The sequence below is a fragment of the Podarcis bocagei genome (genome assembly GCF_964188305.1).
Source record: "Podarcis bocagei genome assembly, chromosome: 5".
NCBI classification, from domain to species: Eukaryota; Metazoa; Chordata; class Lepidosauria; order Squamata; family Lacertidae; genus Podarcis; species Podarcis bocagei.
The window spans coordinates 57,411,573-57,430,363 of record NC_138129.1 but is presented as its reverse complement, the minus strand read 5'-3'; the positions used below and the strand labels follow the sequence as shown (position 1 = coordinate 57,430,363).

The window sequence follows — 18,791 nt, the reverse complement described above, 5'->3', positions numbered from 1 at the left end:
GTCGAAGTTCCATTGAAGTTCTGGCTTTCTGTCACACACTGAAAGCACTTTTGTTCTCTCAGTATTTACTTGAGGGTCAGGAGAGGAAATATAAGCAGTGCTTTTAATACTTCAAAATGAAAATGCCTCTTAATGCTTTCAATAAATAAAAGGAATGGACTGGTAAAGTGGTGGTATTCTTGTTGAGCCAAATTACAAAAGGCTCAACAATGTTCACTGTGGTTGTAAATGAGTAATATCACACATTCTGTTGTTGCTTTCAGCATTGTTCATAGTGTATACCCTTCTGTGCTCACTACCCTTTTCAACACAGCTGTGACATGCAGCTGTTACTAGAAAAAGTATAATATGACAGCTGTGTAGGCAGATGTTGAGATGTGAAGGAAACATCTCAAATTCTTCAGGGCTCATCCTGGAAAGAATTGATATCTTTAGAGAGGATACATCAGAAAAGAGTGTGATTATTTAAAATGCTCAGGATTTTTAAAAATTCAGTATTAATGCAAATTATGGTTTCCAAATAAATAGTCAAATGAGTCACAGCATGAATCTCTCTCTACAACTAGTAACCTTTTAAATATTACTATTACTTGACTTCTCTTTCATTGTGTGGTTTGACTTGTACTTTCTTGGGCATTATTGTTTGCTTTATTCTCTGGTCAGAAGTACCTTATTCACTCTTTACCGTCTCCTTGTGATACACGGTCCCCAAAACATATAACAAAAACCTCCACATAGATGGCACAATGTGAAATTTTTTTGCCTTCAGGCAGTTGGCATCGATTATTGTGCTTTCTGATCCCTGAAAGTTCTCTGATCATATGATTTATAAACGTTTAACATTAAAAAGTAAAATCTCATCTATTCAACTTGTATCCCATTTCTCTCCCCTATCTGGTGACCCAAAGCAGTTAATACATTCCATAAAAGATGTGAAATAACCATAAAACTAACAAGATAGAATTATATAAGATCAGCAATTATGGCCTATGGAAAATCCAGTATGCTTCTATGCATGTTCCAAGCCTTCACAAGTCTCGCTTTGAGCTAGGTAGAATAGGAATCAGAGCTTTGCCTGATGATCTCAGAGAGCAAGGAAATTAATACAATATGACTCAGAGATAAAAGTAGATCTGTGTGAATTTGTTGACCTCATAAAAGGTGAGCCACATAAAAGGTGAGATTCACCCTAGGAACCCTGTGGGTGGAAGTCCTACACAAAGACTTCCACATATGCAGTGGGGCTCTCTCTACTGCCCCTCTCCCCACATGTCCTCCCAAAATGGGATCGGGGAGGTTGAGAGAGCCCTCAGAATAGTGCACAGTGGGAGATGAGGGAGACCATTCTATTTGATAAGCTGAAATGCTTGCGCAGGCACAATGTTTGTAACAGCATGAAGTTGAGTTCCACAGATTGCTGTTCTTTGACTCAAGCTTTCTTGCTCCAGTGAGCAACTTGCCACTGAATTCTACCCCAGTTGACGTTTCTGAATCATCTTCTGAGGCAGCCTCGCGTAATCTAACCTAGAGGTTATCAGAGCATAGACAACATTAGTTAGGCTAGCTCTGTCCAGATAGAAGCCCAGCTGGACCATCAGGCAAAGCTGATGGAAGGCACTCCATACCACTGAGGCCACCTGAGCCTCACGTAACAGCAAAGAATTAAGAAGTAGCCCTAAGCTCCTTCAGAAGGGATTGTAACCCTATCAAGAGCAAGCAACCTCCCATGCATCCAATCTAGGGAACCACCCACTAACAGCACCCCAGTCTTATCTGGATTCATCTTCAGTTTATTGCCCCTTATCCAGTCCGTTGGTGAGGCAAGACAATGGTCTAGCATATCCACTGCCACATCAGCACTTGTAAAGTGCTGTTTCCTTCAAAAGCCCCTTGATCTGGTCTGTAACCACCCACTCAAGAAGCTCCCAAGAAGGGGAGATTGCCCAAAAGGGCAAGATTTTACAGTTCCAGGGAGGGCTTCTGCAGAGGAGAAAAAGTGCTGAGAGCCTAAATCTCAACAGGAAGTGATCTGGCCATGACAAGGGACAGATGTCAATATCCCCCGCTTTCAGATAACTATTGGTATATTCCTCTCCAGCTGAGAAAACAATGTCCAGAGTGTAACCTGCATTGGGTTGAAGACACGTTGGGACAGCCATATGGTTGTCATGGTGGCCATGAAGTCCTGAGCCCAGAGCTGGTCACCTTGGCATGGAAGTTGAAGTCCCTGAAACCAGTAGTCTGAGAGTCCTCAACGTTGCCTTTGAGACCAGCTCTGTCAGCTCAGGCCGGGAGACTACTGGACAGTGAGGCAGCTGCTAAATCAGCAGAATCCCTAATCTGTCCCAAATGCACAACTCCAGGAACACTGTAGACCCCCCACTCAACTGGACAGAGAGCCTGCTGCAATCTCACAATGTATCCTTCTTTGAGTCCAATTCTAATCCCTGCTATCTTACTCCCAACACAGTCATTATCTATATCTTCCTGGAGCACTGGTTGTCTATTAACCCTGCATCATATGGTACCCCCTCCCTTCCCGTGACCGCTATAACTGCCACCCTAGTTTTCTCACACAATGGATAAACTGCTTTGAGAGAGGTCATGCTTTCCTGCTTATTTAGTATGTAAGGGATAGCATCTGCAACAACATCCATTTCTTGCCAAAGGGCAGCAGTGTGATTTTCCCCATATAGCTTTAATATGGACGAGGTTGACACGATGGAATCCCTATTTGTAGAGTTAGTATGTCCAGCTGTGCTGAGAATTGCAAACATTGTGTAGCATTGCGAGAATATATTAAAAGACATATTGTACACTGTCTTTGAAATGTATCTGAGATTATGCATGACTCATCTTCCCGAGTTTTAAAAATAAGAACAGGAATAAATTATAACGGCATATGGTACAAATGGATTTTGTAGTCCATAAGGGAAAGCTCAAGATCACAATGAACGAAAACAGTAACATTCAAAGTGTGTCGTTAAAAAAATGACTGCAAGTTAAATATAATTTCTCACTAAGTATATGAGAACCATACAAGCACAATATTGTGTCCTGTTGCTTATCTTGTCTGTTTTGTGGCTAAAGAATGCAATGGAGAAAACTTATCTTTTATCACAGTTGTATCCTATTGTCCTCTTAGAAGCAAAATGTGGTGTGAGGAAATGGTCTCCCATTTTACCTGGTGGTGGGTAGAGCACTTCGTTGCTCAGTTTTTCTTTTGACAGGCTGGCTTTGATTTCTCTCCGATTTACTTTCCTATTTGTTGAAGTTACCTGCTAAATTGTTAAATTGCAGTGGGAAACTTTGTCTGCATTTTACAAATTCCCAGGCACTCTGCTTAAATACAGTTTTCACCCACACAGTTTCATTTGCACAAAAGTCATAATGGCAGAATATCAGCAGTTCCTACGTAGCTGACAATCCAAACTTGTAGTTCATAACAGGTGGCATTTCCCGAGAGAATGTCAGCAATGGCATATATATCTTTTGGTCTCACCCACTGCCACCCATTTTAACCTCTTAGTACAGATGATTGCTTGTAGGGCTTTAATAACTTGTTGATTTTTGTGGAAGCGGAACAAGAGAAAGTATTCTAGAAGAGTATGATGGAAATTAAACTACCGGTAATCCATGTACGAAAGCAGCAGGGAATAATGAATCCCCAGTAAAAACACCTGAAGAATACCTAATTGAAAAGCAGGGTTACAGAATTAGATTTACCACGGAACATTCAAATGAATAGTGTTACAAGTTTTTTTGGGGGTGTGTGTGGGTAGGGCAAATGCCTGGGGCCCCTTCTAATTACTGGGAAAGCTGAGTTAGGTTCCTGGTAAGGTGATGGGCCATTAAGGAAGTAGCTCTGTGCAAGACAGAAAATGGGTGGGGTCCCCTCCCTCAACTTGTGGGTCGTTAGACAACTTGTGGGCTCCATGATCACTGTAGATGGTGACAGCAGTCATGAAATTAAAAGTCGCCTGCTTCTTGGGAGGAAAGCAATGACAAACCTAGGGAGCATCTTAAAAAGCAGAGACATCGCCTTGCCAACAAAGGTCTGTATAGTTAAAGCTATGGTTTTCCCAGTAGTGATGTATGGAAGTGAGAGCTGGACCATAAAGAAGGCTGATCGCCGAAGAATTGATGCTTTTGAATTATGGTGTTGGAGGAGACTCTTGAGAGTCCCATGGACTGCAAGAAGATCAAACCTCTCCATTCTTAAAGAAATCAGTCCTGAGTGCTCACTGGAAGGACAGATCCTGAAGCTGAGGCTCCAATACTTTGGCCACCTCATGAGAAGAGAAGACTCCCTGGAAAAGACCCTGATGTTGGGAAAGATGGAGGGCACAAGGAGAAGGGGACGACAGAGGACGAGATGGTTGGACAGTGTTCTCGAAGCTACCAACATGAGTTTGACCAAACTGCGGGAGGCAGTGGAAGACAGGAGTGCCTGGTGTGCTCTGGTCCATGGGGTCACGAAGAGTAAGACACGACTAAACAACTAAACAACAACAGACATAAAAAGCCAGAGTTGTGAGCAGATAGTGAAGTGATGTGAGCTAGAAGAAAAGTAGCAAGCTGGGAGAAGAGAGAGACAGAGTGATATAGATTTTTGTTTGAATCCAGGGAAGCAAAACTATTGGGGAAGCAAGGCACTCTTGGGGTATTAATGTTGTGAGCCCCCCCTTCATTGTAGGTTCAGGTTATATATGTGTGTAAGTAAACCATATATCATAAAGACACCACAGTTTCCACTGTGCCTCATTCTGAAGGAAACATGAAACCTGGGTAGGTGCCTGGAACCCCTAGAACAAACTGCTCAGAGATTGGGGTGGCATGCAACAGTATTCTTGGGCAAATGATGGTAGTGGCTTCTTCAATGCTATTTCATTCTTCCTATTGCTGCTTTGTCCTGGAACAGCACTGCATTTTAAACTTATCCAAAGACATATGTAATTGCTTATTTGTCTTAGCACATATGTTTTCATGCTTCAGAAAAGGCAGATTTTTTTATAGCAGTGCTGCTAGTCCTTGGAGAAGTTTGGTTGACAGTTAGAAAAATGAATAACTCTTTTAGGAGAAAATCCAAAGAAATTTTGGTCCAGTTTGCACGCAGCATTAAACCAAACCACAGCTTACTTCAGACAAACCACGAACTGTAACCAAAGTTAGTTCTTGGTTTACTACTTGTGTTGTGTCCAATTGTGGGTTCATGGTTTGTTTCCTCCAAACAAATCATGAGCCCACATTTAGACACAACACATTTGCACTAAGCCATGGTTTGGTTTAGTGTTATATGTGAATCAGACCTTTGTAACATTTGCTTGTGTTTGTAACTACTCCCACCCTAAACCTGCCATACCATTTAAAGATCAACTAAGGTTCCCCCCCACCCCATTTAGTTTAGCAAAGGGAACTGCCCATATACTCAGCTGTTTTAGCTGTTACTTTCAAAATAATCCAGAAAGTATTGCCCCCAAAGCATTGGCTTATTAAGAAGGCATTTGAGATCCACTCAGTGACTATTTTCTGGTGTGCCTGCCAGATGCATGTTGAGTTTGTTTTCTTAAGATTTTGGTGTATACCAGTGACGGTGTACACAAAATAGGGCTGCTAATTGTACAGTATGATCTTATTTAGCATGCTTGAGATGTAGTGATCTGAATTACGCTGTATTTATTAAACATTTTGTGTTTTATACTCTGCACTCTGAATGCTGCAATATCAATGCCATACATACCCCTATGCATGGATTAGATCAGGATGGGAGAACCTTCGGCCATCCATGTGTTGTTGCACTACCAGTCTCTTCATTCTTCTGTTATTGTATCTGTTCATATAGTATACATTTGTTTAATCCATTTTTGATTGGTTAAGGGGCCCTTGAAACACTAACTTAGTCACGTGGCAGCTGCTTTTTATTACCATGGAGGCTTGTAGAGGCTGCTGCCTATTGGGACTGTTACAGTAAAAGGCAGAGGGATTGACAGTAGGGAGAACTAGAGCTAATGGCAAATGGAGCTTCAGATGACTTGTTAAGCCAATCCTTGACTTGGTTTAGCATGGCAGGCAAAAAAGGACCAGGGAGGAATAAGCTCCTTTTCAGGAGCCTGCACATTCATGCAATCCGACTAAACTGAAGTTTGGCTTCTGCATATCATGTGAACCAACACAGTAATGTGTTTCTTCATCTGTGCTTAGTTTTGTTAATTCTTAACAAAAAAAGCAGCTGGGTGGTGGAGGATGGGGATTTTAAAAAACACTTTAAACCTCTCCTCCAATGCAGAGTTCCTTCTTAAAATCACTCTGTTCACTCCCAAAGAAGTTGTTTGCAGCCCATTTTGGCATTTTTTGATGGCAAAACAGCATGGGAGGAAGGGGGTTAGCCTCAACACTGCAGTCCTCATGTGGATTCCTCCCCACCCCCACTGCCGTTGGTTAAGTAATAATGAGCTAAGACGTGCTACAATTAGTTTGGCCCAAAGGCACAACAGTGGTGCTGATCATCTAATTTGTTCTAAATAAAGCTACAGCTTGACTAAAAATATCCTTCTTTTTTCCTGAAGAATCATAATAGTATACACATCTCTCAACCAAATCCACAGTTTTAATTCCTAAAAATAAAGGGTAGCTCGCTGTTCATAACATAATCCATTAAATAGGTCTTGAACAATTTATTTTCATAAATGTTTAACTTCTTAAAATTATTGCCAATAGACAATGGTACATATATGAAAAGCTATATTCAGAATAACATTTTTTAATTAATTTCCATGAATGAGGCCCTATTAGATATTCATTCTTACAATGTTGTATTGTGTTGTGATGCACTTTGGCGAAATTAACTTGAAGAACTGCTCTTTGCAATTTTAATATTCCACTGGGTTTTCCATTCTAGAAAAACTCATTATTATACATGTACAAAGCTGAAAAGAAACAAGAGAGAGGCATATTGTGTGAATAACAGTCAAGGAAAAGAGACAGCTGGCATGATAATTTTCTAATAAAGCTTAGAAAAGGCTGCTGTGTCTTGGAGAAAAAAATGAAAGAGCTTTAATTTGAGTGTTCTCTTTGTTTGGATTTGCTTTGTACTAAAAAGTTTAGAATCTTATTCACACCTTTTATGAATGCTAACAAAAAACAAATATACCTTGTCAAAACTTTCCAGCAGCCACGTGTACAGAAAAAAGGGTGGCGGCAAGATAAAACAAGTGTCTCTCTTTATTTGTTTGTGTACATGCAGGGGATGGGGCCTTCCTTGTACAACATGGCTTTTAAAAGAAAGATATCTTCTTTAACTCATGTCTGCATCATGAAAGCCCTGTACAGATGGCCCAAAATGTATAGAGGTATGAAATGAGACTATATTGGTTGGAAATTATGCATAGGGGCCTCTATACATACGACCTATGATTCTATGATTCTATGATTCTATGACCGAGGCTCTAGTCCAAACAAACAATCAGTACTTTGCCAAATGACTGGGAATTCAGAACTTATGTTTGTAGGCACACATTTTCTGACCAATGAATGGCGGTTAGGGGCAAAGCAAACCCAGACTGTGTGTGTCCCCATTTGTGTTTTGGTCTTTGGCGGCAGGTTTGTGGTCCCACTTTCCACTTTTTGTAGTCTTTCATTTGACTGCTTTTTCCCGAAACATAGCTAGTATGCAGCCTCCTCACCAAGGAATAGGCTGTGCAATGATTTTAAGGTTCTGGAAGCAGGATGTAAAATGACACACACAGGCCTAATAAAATACAATCCCTGCCAAAAAGAAGGGCAAGAATCTGGAGGGCACCATGTTGGCTACCCCTGCATTAGAGGTTGGTGCTTCCTCATTGCCACCTTCTCCCCACACCCACCCTGAATGAAGACATATGCTAGTATTTGGATGCAAGGTCCTTAACTTTACATTCTTACTTTTTAATTCAGTGAATTTATTATTTTATAAATACAATAGAATGGTATAAGAATACAAAAAACCCCAGATAGAAATTAAGTCATACTTGCAACTTTATTAATCAGTAAAGATCTGCAACAAGCATTGAATAACTAACATTCTCCACAACCGCACAGGTACCCTGTAACTCACTGGTAGCCAAGAGGTTTCACTTCAGATGCTGTGGACTCCATCTCCCATAAGCTTTAGCCAGCATGGCCATTGGTAATAGAAACTGCTTTTTCCCAGGGAGTACTCAACAGTACACAGTACCAGCACCTCTTTTTGTTAAAAAGAGTGGCGCTTACTGTAACAACTTCGTGGTGAGTACTGACACCTAGGAAAAAGCGCTGGTCATGGACAGTGGGAGTCAAGGGTGCTAAGCACCTCAAGGCACCACATGGACTGTTGCTGCTGTAACTTGAGGAGATATGCCACTCTCTCTCAGTGTACTGGATCACACTTTATTGATCCATGCTTTTCATCATTTGCTCACCTTAAAGATGGGCTGAGGGGGCACTTGGTTGCTCACCCTCCCCCCTGCTGGCCAGCAATTGAGATGTGAAGTTTGCTTCATACCATCAGACAAAATCCGAGGTACATGTGGGAGTCTCTTTTACATTTTCAAACATACAGCTTCAACCTTAAGATTTGTAAATGAAATCTGGGCTTCTCTGGATTTCATAATGGGAGCTGATGAACTAAATGCGGTCCATGGCCACAGTTTTATGTATAGCATCCAGTTGTTTGTTGTGTGTGTGTGTGTGTGTGTGTGTGCGCGCGCGCTCACTTCTTGGCATCCATGGATATGCCAACACTTTGCTTTGTATGTTTGTACCTTCTGCTGATAGAGCTTTTATATCCTTCAGCATCCAAATAGTTAAATGATTTTTTTCTATTATTCCTGTTCAAAAAAATACGGTGGTTATTTTAAAATGATAACATAATGCTAATTATTGTGCGGTTGGGAGTGCACCTCACAATGTTCACTTGTTAATAGATAATAAATTGTAACATGTGAACCACAAACCATTAGTGGATTCAATAGATTGTGAAGTACAGTTTAGAACCTTGTATTTACAAAATAGTGGTAGTTTCTATGGACCTTTTCAACACGATAACTTTGTAAAGAACATCTGAATTCCAGAAACTGCATTAAAGCATGCAGCCATCTGTGGAAGGAACCAGGACACTCAATTGAGGAGACAAATTAACCCATTAGTCCTAGTTTGATTTCCTGGAGTGTATTTGAGCAAAAAAACAGTGGAACTGACATTATCTCTGAGCCATCTCCTAGTGATGAATCTAATGAACCATCTTACACAGGAAGCTAAAATACACAGTTGGTATTGTATTGTCTTCTGTGACATCTAAAGTTTGAGTCATTTTTGTTACTGTAACTGTTTTCCTGAATTTCCTGAAATGATGGAACAAGGCTGTGAGATCGAGTCATTTATTTGAAATATGGGGGCTTCTAGCCTGAGGGATTCTGAATTCAGAAATATCTTTGACAAACTACAAGCATTCATCTGTCTTAAGGGTTCTACTTCAATAGAAGTGCATTGGCCTGGGCTGAAAGAGGCAAGTGATGTTCAGACATGAAATTGGGTTTGACGTTTCACAGAAACCACTTTTACTTGGAATAATAGCAAAAATCCTTTCCCTGCACCTTTGCTTTTTGCCGTTGCCCTAAAATTTCTGCAGCTGTTACTGTGTTGTACACTGCTAAATCAATACTGTATATTTTTGCATCCAATTTTGAACTTTGACTTTGAATTGCTCTTTATGTTCAAGGCACAATCAAGTGAAAGCACTGCACTGACCGTAGACACTCTACCACTTGTTACAGTAACCTGCATGCTGGTAGCTGAGCTAAAAGGTCTAGCAGCCTGAGTCCCTGAGTGAGAAAATTGGCTTGATTCCTGTTTCTCAAGATTTTTATGAATTTTAGTTATTTATTTAATGTGTGTGTGTGTGTGTACACACACACACACACACACACACACACACACACACATCACTTCATTGCTTTTTTAAAAATAAAAACAACCCTCAAAGTAGTTTCCAAAAAGATCAAACAATAAAATCACTATTGTAATTTTTAATGAGAGAACTTCCCCCATTTACATAAAATGTGAACCTTAAAATATGCAACATGATACAGAATACAAGCCATTTAAACAGTTTTACAACATGTTTAAGGCAGAAATTGTGCACTGAAAGTGAAAGTGACTGGCAGTCCCCTTCACTTTTGTGTAAGCCGCCTTTCTCAACCTTGGGTTCCCAGGTGTTGTTGGACTACAATTCCATCATTCCTAGCCAGCATGGCCAGTGGTCAGAGATGACGGGAGTTGTAGTTCAAGAATATCTGGGAACTCAAGATTGTGAGATGCTTCTCTATGGTTTGAATTATTAAACTGTAAAATTTTCATCATATCACACAAGATTCCAGATTCTATTTTAAATTCTACATGTTGTTCCTGCCTTAACATGCTATAAATGTTTGAGTACATGATGACCACTATCTTAAATAAAGCTGAATACATAAGTCTGCATTTGCAGGTGTTGTATTCCAAGCAGACAGTGACTATGAGACATGGTGGCCCCTTTGTGTTTCAGCTGCAATGTTGTGGGTGGACAACACTCTCATTTTGCAATGCCACATCTCACAAGTTGCACCAGTGTAGAGAGAATCATAGTCCCCACCCCCACCATGGCATAAAGAAAACTATTCAGCCCATACAAACCACTGTACATGAATGACATACTGTACAGTGGTACCTCAGGTTACATATGCTTCAGGTTACACACTCTGCTAACCCAGAAATAGTGCTTCAGTTTAAGAACTTTGCTTCAGGATAAGAACAGAAATCAGGCTCTGGCGGCGCGGCAGCAGCAGGAGGCCCCATTAGCTAAAGTGGTGCTTCAGGTTAAGAACAGTTTTAGGTTAAGAACGGACCTCCGGAACGAATTAAGTACTTAACCTGAGGTACCACTGTATGGTAACAGCTTTCATGTGGAGTGATCTGAGAAATCCGAAGTGTGTGCTCATATGTTTTAGTTACTGGCTGCAAGCTGTGTTGAGTACCTTGCGGCAGAAAAACAGGATATACATAGAAACACAAACTATATACATTTAAAATGTCTTTCATGTGATGATTGTAATGTGGGTATGTGACCATATGTGCTCTTTATGCCTGATGAGTTAGTTTCCTATGCTTTTGATGGCTGCTGCTTCTGCATGAGGTTGTGCTAGTATTATTAAAACTCTCTTGGCTTCTGTACAAATTACTCTGATGTTTCACTTGAGGAGGAGCCCCCTCTTTTGCTTTGAATTTAATTTTACACAGGATTTCAGTGGCAATTCTAATCTATATCCATATATCCCCATCACTTTGAACCTTGTGTACCAAGACCAGGTAAGTGCTAGTTGAGAGCTGCAATTTGTCTGCTGCAGCCAGGTACTGTGCCTCTTAAAATACGTTTTCGGGCCTCCCCTGCCCCCATCCACAAACACCTTATTTTGCTTCTGAGCCAGATATCTATGCAAGCGAAAGCTACAGCTTCATGACTGATAGAAAAAGTGGCAAAGATTAATAAACTTCATGGATGGCTTGCAGTATATCAAAAGAAAAATGTATACAGAACTGCACCCATATTTTATCGTTGTTTGAAGGTATCCTTTCCTTAAAATGGTTACAAATGATGTAATTTGCACCATTACTGCTGAAACTGCTGCTCCAGATATGTTTCTTGTGCATTAGATTTTTGAAATTGGCATATCAGGAATTTTGTTATTATCATTCTCAGGTAATACTAAGCATCAGTCACATCACAGTAAGGTATTGATAAAAATTGGAACCTGAAAATAGAATGTGGGGTTCTGCTTTGCTGGCTTTGATGGTAGATGTAGCGTCTCTCCGACAGATTATATAGTCAATTTTACTGCGCTGGATTAGATGATTCAGTCACTCACAGCCACAGGCTTAATAGCATTTCTGTGGTGAAGGCAAACAATAACTGTTTTGAACTGCTGCTGGTAACATATATTAAAAAGCTCTGACATTTTTATCCTAAGAGGACTTATTAATAATTTAATGCATATTTCATACAAAATGGACAGTGGCTATGAAAATGCTTTCCCCATCAGTGATTGTATTTTGATTACATGCCATGTCATGGTTGACTTGAATAATATTTGGTTACGTTGTTTCTTCTTGATTTTAGCTTTAAAAATACTGCATCTTTTAGTTACATATAAGGGACCCAATATAAAACAATATAAACTTCAATAGCTAAGGATGGCACACCAATAAAGGATAGCGGAGGTGCAATAAAACAAGGATTATTTAAGATGCCTGAACACCTTTGCATTATGACTTGACAGAAGCCCTGGGCTCTTCAGCAAAGCTGTGAAGATCTGAAGGTAGCTAGTGCAAGGGTGGGGAAACTGTGATCCTCTCCATATTGCTAAACTACATTTTTCATCACCCATGACCATTTGCCAGGTTGTCTGGGGCCGATGGGAGCTGGAGTCCATTAACATGACACCTGGGTGACACCTGGCTTGAGAGCAGTACACGTGAAAAGGATCTAGGAGTCTTTGTTGACCACAAACTTGACATGAGCCAACAGTGTGACGCGGCAGCTAAAAAAGCCAATGCAATTCTGGGCTGCATCAATAGGAGTATAGCATCTAGATCAAGGGAAGTAATAGTGCCACTGTATTCTGCTCTGGTCAGACCTCACCTGGAGTACTGTGTCCAGTTCTGGGCACCACAGTTCAAGAAGGACACTGACAAATTGGAACGTGTCCAGAGGAGGGCAACCAAAATGGTCAAAGGTCTGGAAACGATGCCTTATGAGGAACGGCTAAGGGAGCTGGGCATGTTTAGCCTGGAGAAGAGGAGGTTAAGGGGTGATATGATAGCCATGTTCAAATATATAAAAGGATGTCATATAGAGGAGGGGAAAAGGTTGTTTTCTGCTGCTCCAGAGAAGCGGACACGGAGCAATGGATCCAAACTACAAGAAAGAAGATTCCACCTAAACATTAGGAAGAACTTCCTGACAGTAAGAGCTGTTCGACAGTGGAATTTGCTGCCAAGGAGTGTGGTGGAGTCTCCTACTTTGGAGGTCTTTAAGCAGAGGCTTGACAACCATATGTCAGGAGTGCTCTGATGGTGTTTCCTGCTTGGCAGGGGGTTGGACTCGATGGCCCTTGTGGTCTATTCCAACTCTATGATTCTATGATTCTATGATTCTATGATTCTATAATTCTATGATTCTAACATCTGGAGAATGACAAAGTTTCCATTTCTGAACCAGTTTTATTTCAAGTAAACATTCCATACCAGCAACAGAAGGCAAGGCTTCTGCCTTTTCCCTCAACTCTCCCTCTCTCACTCCGCTTGCTACTGCTGTAAGAAGTCACAGCGATTATGTTGTCAAGCTGGTTACCATTTTGCATATTCTGCCTTGCCCCTGACCTAGCATCATTACAGGGCACTGTGAGGAAAAAATGGTGGCCATCATAGGAGCCAACTCCTAGGGGCTATGGGGGCTTCAGCCCCCACAATAAGATATTTGAGGGGGCAGGGCCCCCACAAAGTTGATGGGCATTCCTATTTAAATGGTGTGTGTGCACTGCGTCATGTGATCGATTATGTGGGGCTGGGCTTACCCTGTCCCCCACAATATTTTATTCAAGTTGGCACCCCTGGTGGCAATCGCCAAAGTGGGCAAGGCAGGTGGAGGCAAAAATATTTTATTTTTTTCAGCATTTGATGGCATCCCATAAAGTGAAACTCTCTGGACAACTTACAATCAAACAAACAATGGTACCTAAATGTAGCAGAAACAAAGAAAACCAAATGAAAATACTTTGCAAAATGGTCTTTTTTTTCAGATGTGGGGTATAAAATTCTCAGAAATAGTATCAGAAAATATCTTCTCTGGCAAATTTCAGCTCAGTTCTAATCGGATTATTCATTTATGATCATTTTAAGATTAGCACAAGAAGCATAACTGAGAAAAGGCAAGAATATTCAATAGCAATAGAAGTATATCTAAACCCTACCCTTTCCCTCACCACAACCAACCAACCAACCAACCAACCAACCAACCAACCAACCAACCAACCAACCAATAAAACCAGCCATAGTTGTTAAAGAGCACTGAAGCTGGGACTGGGGAACTTGCGGCCCTCCCAAAGTTCATTGGACTCCAACTTCATCAGCTCCAGCTAGCATAGCCAATGGTCAGGAATGATTGAAGTTGTAGTCCAACTACAACTTGGGAGCCGCAGATTCTTTATCCCTGATCTAAGCAAACACAAAAAGCAAAGGATGCTATGTAGGTTCTTAAGAAAAACGGCAAAATCTACCATTGGGTCATGCCTTTGTTTGATGTCACAAAGTAGTAAGCAAGCTTTTGAGTTCTCTAGAAAAATTCCTCATGTTGGATGTTTAGCATCTGTGTGGGCAGAGGTGAAAATGGTTTGATATTGAAACTATAGCTTTTGTTTTTTTGTTACAGTCCTAAAATGAAGTGTACAAGAGAATAGCAAACCTGATTAGGTGAAACTTTAGTAGGTCGTATGCAGATTCCAGGTTTCATCTAGCATTCATGATACAGAGAAATATGGTAATTTTTATATTGAAAAATCTGGAGGTGGTGAACTATGGTAGTTAAAAAAGTCAGTGAAAGCCAAATTGGATAGCATTACCTAATGGATAGGGAAACTATAACCATAGGGTTGCCATATTTCAAAAAGTAAAATTTCTGACACTCACAAAGTTGTTGAGCTTAGGAAACCACCAAAATTGTTGTCCTTTTTTTGGGGAAGCCTAACCCCAAAATAGTGATTTAGAGCTTTTTGATCTGTTTCTGCTTTTTCCATCACGTTGCCATACATCTGGGTTTTCACTGACATTTTGCCAATTTGTCAAAATCCCCCCCCCCCGGACGCCATTTTTAAACCCACAAACCAGGACATGTCAGGAATTTTCCTGACATATGGCAAGCCTACTATAACCATCAGAAAACAAAGCCCATTTTCAAGTGGCAAAAAATACATTTTCCTCCGGTTAGCAAAATTTCTCTGCCCACAATCACCTGTAAAAGGTTGTATATTATGTAATTGCTAGGAAGTTGGTCATAGATTAGGAGATTTGAATGTTCATTTTAGATTATATTGCACTGCAATGTTTGATTAAGAGTATGCAAGTGCTTACATGGTACAAGTTGAATTTTACTACAAAGCATTATTGTTAATACAGCTAGAGCCAAACTTAATATGATTATATTCCGAAGTAATTCTGTACTCAGTGAATATAACAAGAGTTTAAAAATTGGACTGTAAAACACATCTAGTTACATTTTAATTAATGCCAGTCTGCATATCACTAAGCAGTACTTGCTATGGTTTACTCTGACCAAAGAATTAAAGCAAATTGGTGCACATAAAAAATACCCTGTTTTGCTTTGGGAGCAGGAAGGTAAGAGTACTGGGAAAAAATTCTTTTAAATTAATTGCACTCTTCACATATCAGTCTCTGTTTGAAGAGTGAAATACACATTTAAATAGGAGATTTTAAAAGTACCTTGTTATGAAGGCTCTTCTATGGTTAAGAAATATGCATAGATACTCCTAGAGGGGTTGGTGGTGATCAAATGTAGTTTGTATGTGTAGCTTGCCTAATGAGACTAGTGCTTGTAGGATCCATTTCAAAATGGCCCCCCTTTTCCTGAAGGCCTTTCTGGGTTTTAATTACGGTATCACATATTTAGAAATTGAGTTTGTAAGTGCTGAAACACTTGGAGTGAAACATTTTTTTGTGGCATACAACTGTTTCCTTGAATGATAATGAATGTGTTGTATATAATTTTTTTAAGTGTCTTAATCTTACACTTTCTTACACTTGCATTCATACCTTGTAGGGGGTATAATCAAACTTTATGAAAACTGGGATAATTTAAAAGAATACATACAGCTTTCTACTCCCCCACCTCTGTTTTTATACATTAAGCCTTTTTAATGAATTCCCATGGTATTTGTAGCTCTATAAAAATAAACCTTTCAATTTTGCCATACAAAGATATTTAATATAATGGCCTCAAAGTATATAATATACTTAACATTAAGAGAACTCTTACTGTAAACTGTCATCATGGAACTGTATGCCAAGAACCCAGCTGGGCTCTATTCCAGAGTAGACAAACTGGAAATAATGTCAGCAGGACAGGAGTAAGATAGTTTAGGCATTTTGGTGAGGAGCACTTTGGTTAGGGCAGTGTTTCCCAACCTTTTTTGGGCAAAGGCACACTTGTTTCATGAAAAAAAATCTCGAGGCACACCACCATCACAGCCCCGTGACGTCAGCGCACAGCGTCACGCCGGGAAGGACATGAATTGCTAGCAAATTACATAATCACCTCCTTGAGGGCTGGCTCATCTTCTCCAAAGGCAGAACCCCATTAATTAACAGGACAGACTCACACCATAGCCAAGACGAGGGGGGAAAACCTCAGTCATGCACAGTCATGCACATGTGGGGGCTAAATGAGGACAAAGACCGGGCAGAGAGCAGGGTTCAAATCACCCCACCTGGCCAGGACAATCCCTGGGTGCTCCCTTGGGCCACTCGCCTGACCCACCTCGCAGGGCTGTTGTTGCGAGGATAACACGGGGAGAACCACGCGCGCCCCCGGGAGCTCCTTGGAGGAGAAAGCGGGCGATGAATGCAATGCACGAAATATATGAGAGGCGACCAGGTTTTGCAGGTGAGGGGCCCCCGCCAGCCTCCGCTTCCAACACCCGGCGCAACGACGCCGAAGTTTCCCCCCGGGCTCAGCTCGGGGAGCAGCGCTGCTCCCCCCCGGCTCCCCTTCGCCCTCCCGGCTCTCTCTGCCGCCCACTGGGGACCCCCCTCACCTGCCAAGTCCGGAGCGCCGGTGGAAGTTGCATGCATGCATGCAGGGCGCCGCGTTGCCATTGCCATTGCATTGCACTGCACTCCATGCAACGCCTGCACGCATGCATTGCCTTGCACGCCCGCCAAGGGATCTCTCCGCGGTCCAATGCGTCCCCTCCGGCGCGGATGCAGCATTGCAAAAATAAACACCCCCCCGACGCAGCCCTACCTGGGGGGCAGCCTCCGCCTCCGCCTCCGCGGGGATCCCCGGGCTCCATCCTGCCGCCCGATCTCCGCAGGGGCGCAGGCAGGCTGCGCGGGGTCTGCGCGGAAGAGCCCCTGCCCGCCCGACCGCCGCCGCTGCGCTCATTCCATGGCCGGGAGAAGAGCGCTTCAAACAAAATGCCCGGCCCGCCAGGCCACGCTGGGAAACGTAGTTCGCGCACCCCGCGCGGGTGCGGAGCCCAAGGGCGAGGGGACTATGGATCCCAGCAGCCCCCGCGCCGGGGACGGAGGGGGAGAGGCCGGGTGCAGGGATGGAGGGACGGGTGGGCGAGCGAGTGAGTGAGTGGCAGCTGCCAAGCTTTGGCCGAGAGCCAGGAAGGGCCTCCCCGGAGGAGGAGGAGGAGGAGGGAGGCGCAGAGCGGGAGGGAGGGAGGGAACCCCAGGGGTCATCTAGTGACGGCGCCCCAATCGAAAATTTGACTTAAAAAAAAATCTTTCAAATTTTTTAATTTTTCCCGCGGCACACCAGGCAACATCTCACGGCACACTAGTGTGCCGCGGAACAGTGGTTGGGAAACACTGGGTTAGGGGCTTGATGCATATAGTTGTGTTGGATTGTCAGAGCCCTGAGTAAAATTTGTGAGGCTCATGGGAAACTTGAGAAGATCTAGCTATTAAACACTTCTCAGTGCATTTTACGGAGACATCTACAGTCTGCAACTGTATTCCTTTTAGATGCAAAAGAATTATGTTCGTAAAGGAACCTGCTGAGAAGCACTTCCTGAGTCCTCCAAATTGTGCCAGATGACAGCAGCTCACCTTTCTTCTCACTGCTTTGGCGCAAAGAGGGACCAGTCTGGTGGTAGGAAGGGATCTGCTGTGGCTACATTTGCTCACTAGCTTACTGCAGAAGCAACTTGCCTTGTAGGGTGGAATCGCCACAATAGTCTCCTGGCAACAGGGTCACTGCCCCTTACAGACAGTGGGGGTGGAGCTGCACATGCAGCTGGACTGGCTCACCCACATAGCCCCGATCTTACCCCTCCCAGTATGTGGCTGCAGCACTGCTGAAGGGAAGCTATTGCTATGGCTCCACCATACTGGCCAAGTCCCTCTTGACTCACCCTCTAGCATTTGTTTCCCATTGTATGGCAGTTTCTGCTATGGTGGAGCCAAAAGTTATTTTCAGAACTGTTTTTAATTGAAGTTGGGAGCTTCACAAAACTGCTCCTCACAAGTCTTTTTCAGTGTGCACTCCCAAGTACTGTCTGTGCTGTGTTTTTTTTTTCTTTTTCTTTTGAGACTCCCGAGTAAGGGCAGGAAGCACTGCTCTCAACTGGATTTAACCTCACAATGATGGCTCCCGCCAGCAACCAAGGGCGTTCTTTCTTTACTTTCATTCCTTTTATGGTTCTCCCCTTCTAAATCACTGAAATGTATCCCCAACTCTGCATTCAGTAAACAAGGTGGTGTTTTGGTGTGGTTGATTTTAGACCTTCCCTAGTTCGTGCTCATCCTCCTTGCTTCTGCTATCCCATTGACTCTAGGAGGTGGAAGCAGGCAGATAAAGCAGCAATGATAGCAATTGCTTCTACTCCTCAGTGCCACTAGTGTGGGTCCAAGGAGCAAGTAAGTAAATGTAGGAAACTGCCTTATACTGACTCAGACTTGGTCCATATAGCTCAGTATTGCCTGCACTGACTAGCCATGAC

The 18,791-nt window shown here is 42.3% G+C and overlaps 1 protein-coding gene and 1 long non-coding RNA gene across 3 annotated transcripts in view; one reads left to right on the top strand and one right to left on the bottom strand.

Annotated features, from left to right (window-relative positions):
- Positions 1–17,969, bottom strand: part of LOC308586564 — a 64,286-nt gene extending 46,317 nt beyond the window's left edge. The window contains exons 1-2 of the long non-coding RNA XR_014007948.1: positions 17,899–17,969; positions 11,802–11,937 (exon numbers count right to left, since the gene is read on the bottom strand). This is a non-coding gene — a long non-coding RNA (uncharacterized lncRNA). The remainder of the gene's footprint in view (positions 1–11,801; positions 11,938–17,898) is intronic.
- Positions 1–18,791, top strand: part of LOC308586515 (BEN domain-containing protein 5-like) — a 753,040-nt gene that overhangs the window by 185,712 nt on the left and 548,537 nt on the right. The gene's annotated exons all lie outside the window — the stretch shown is intronic.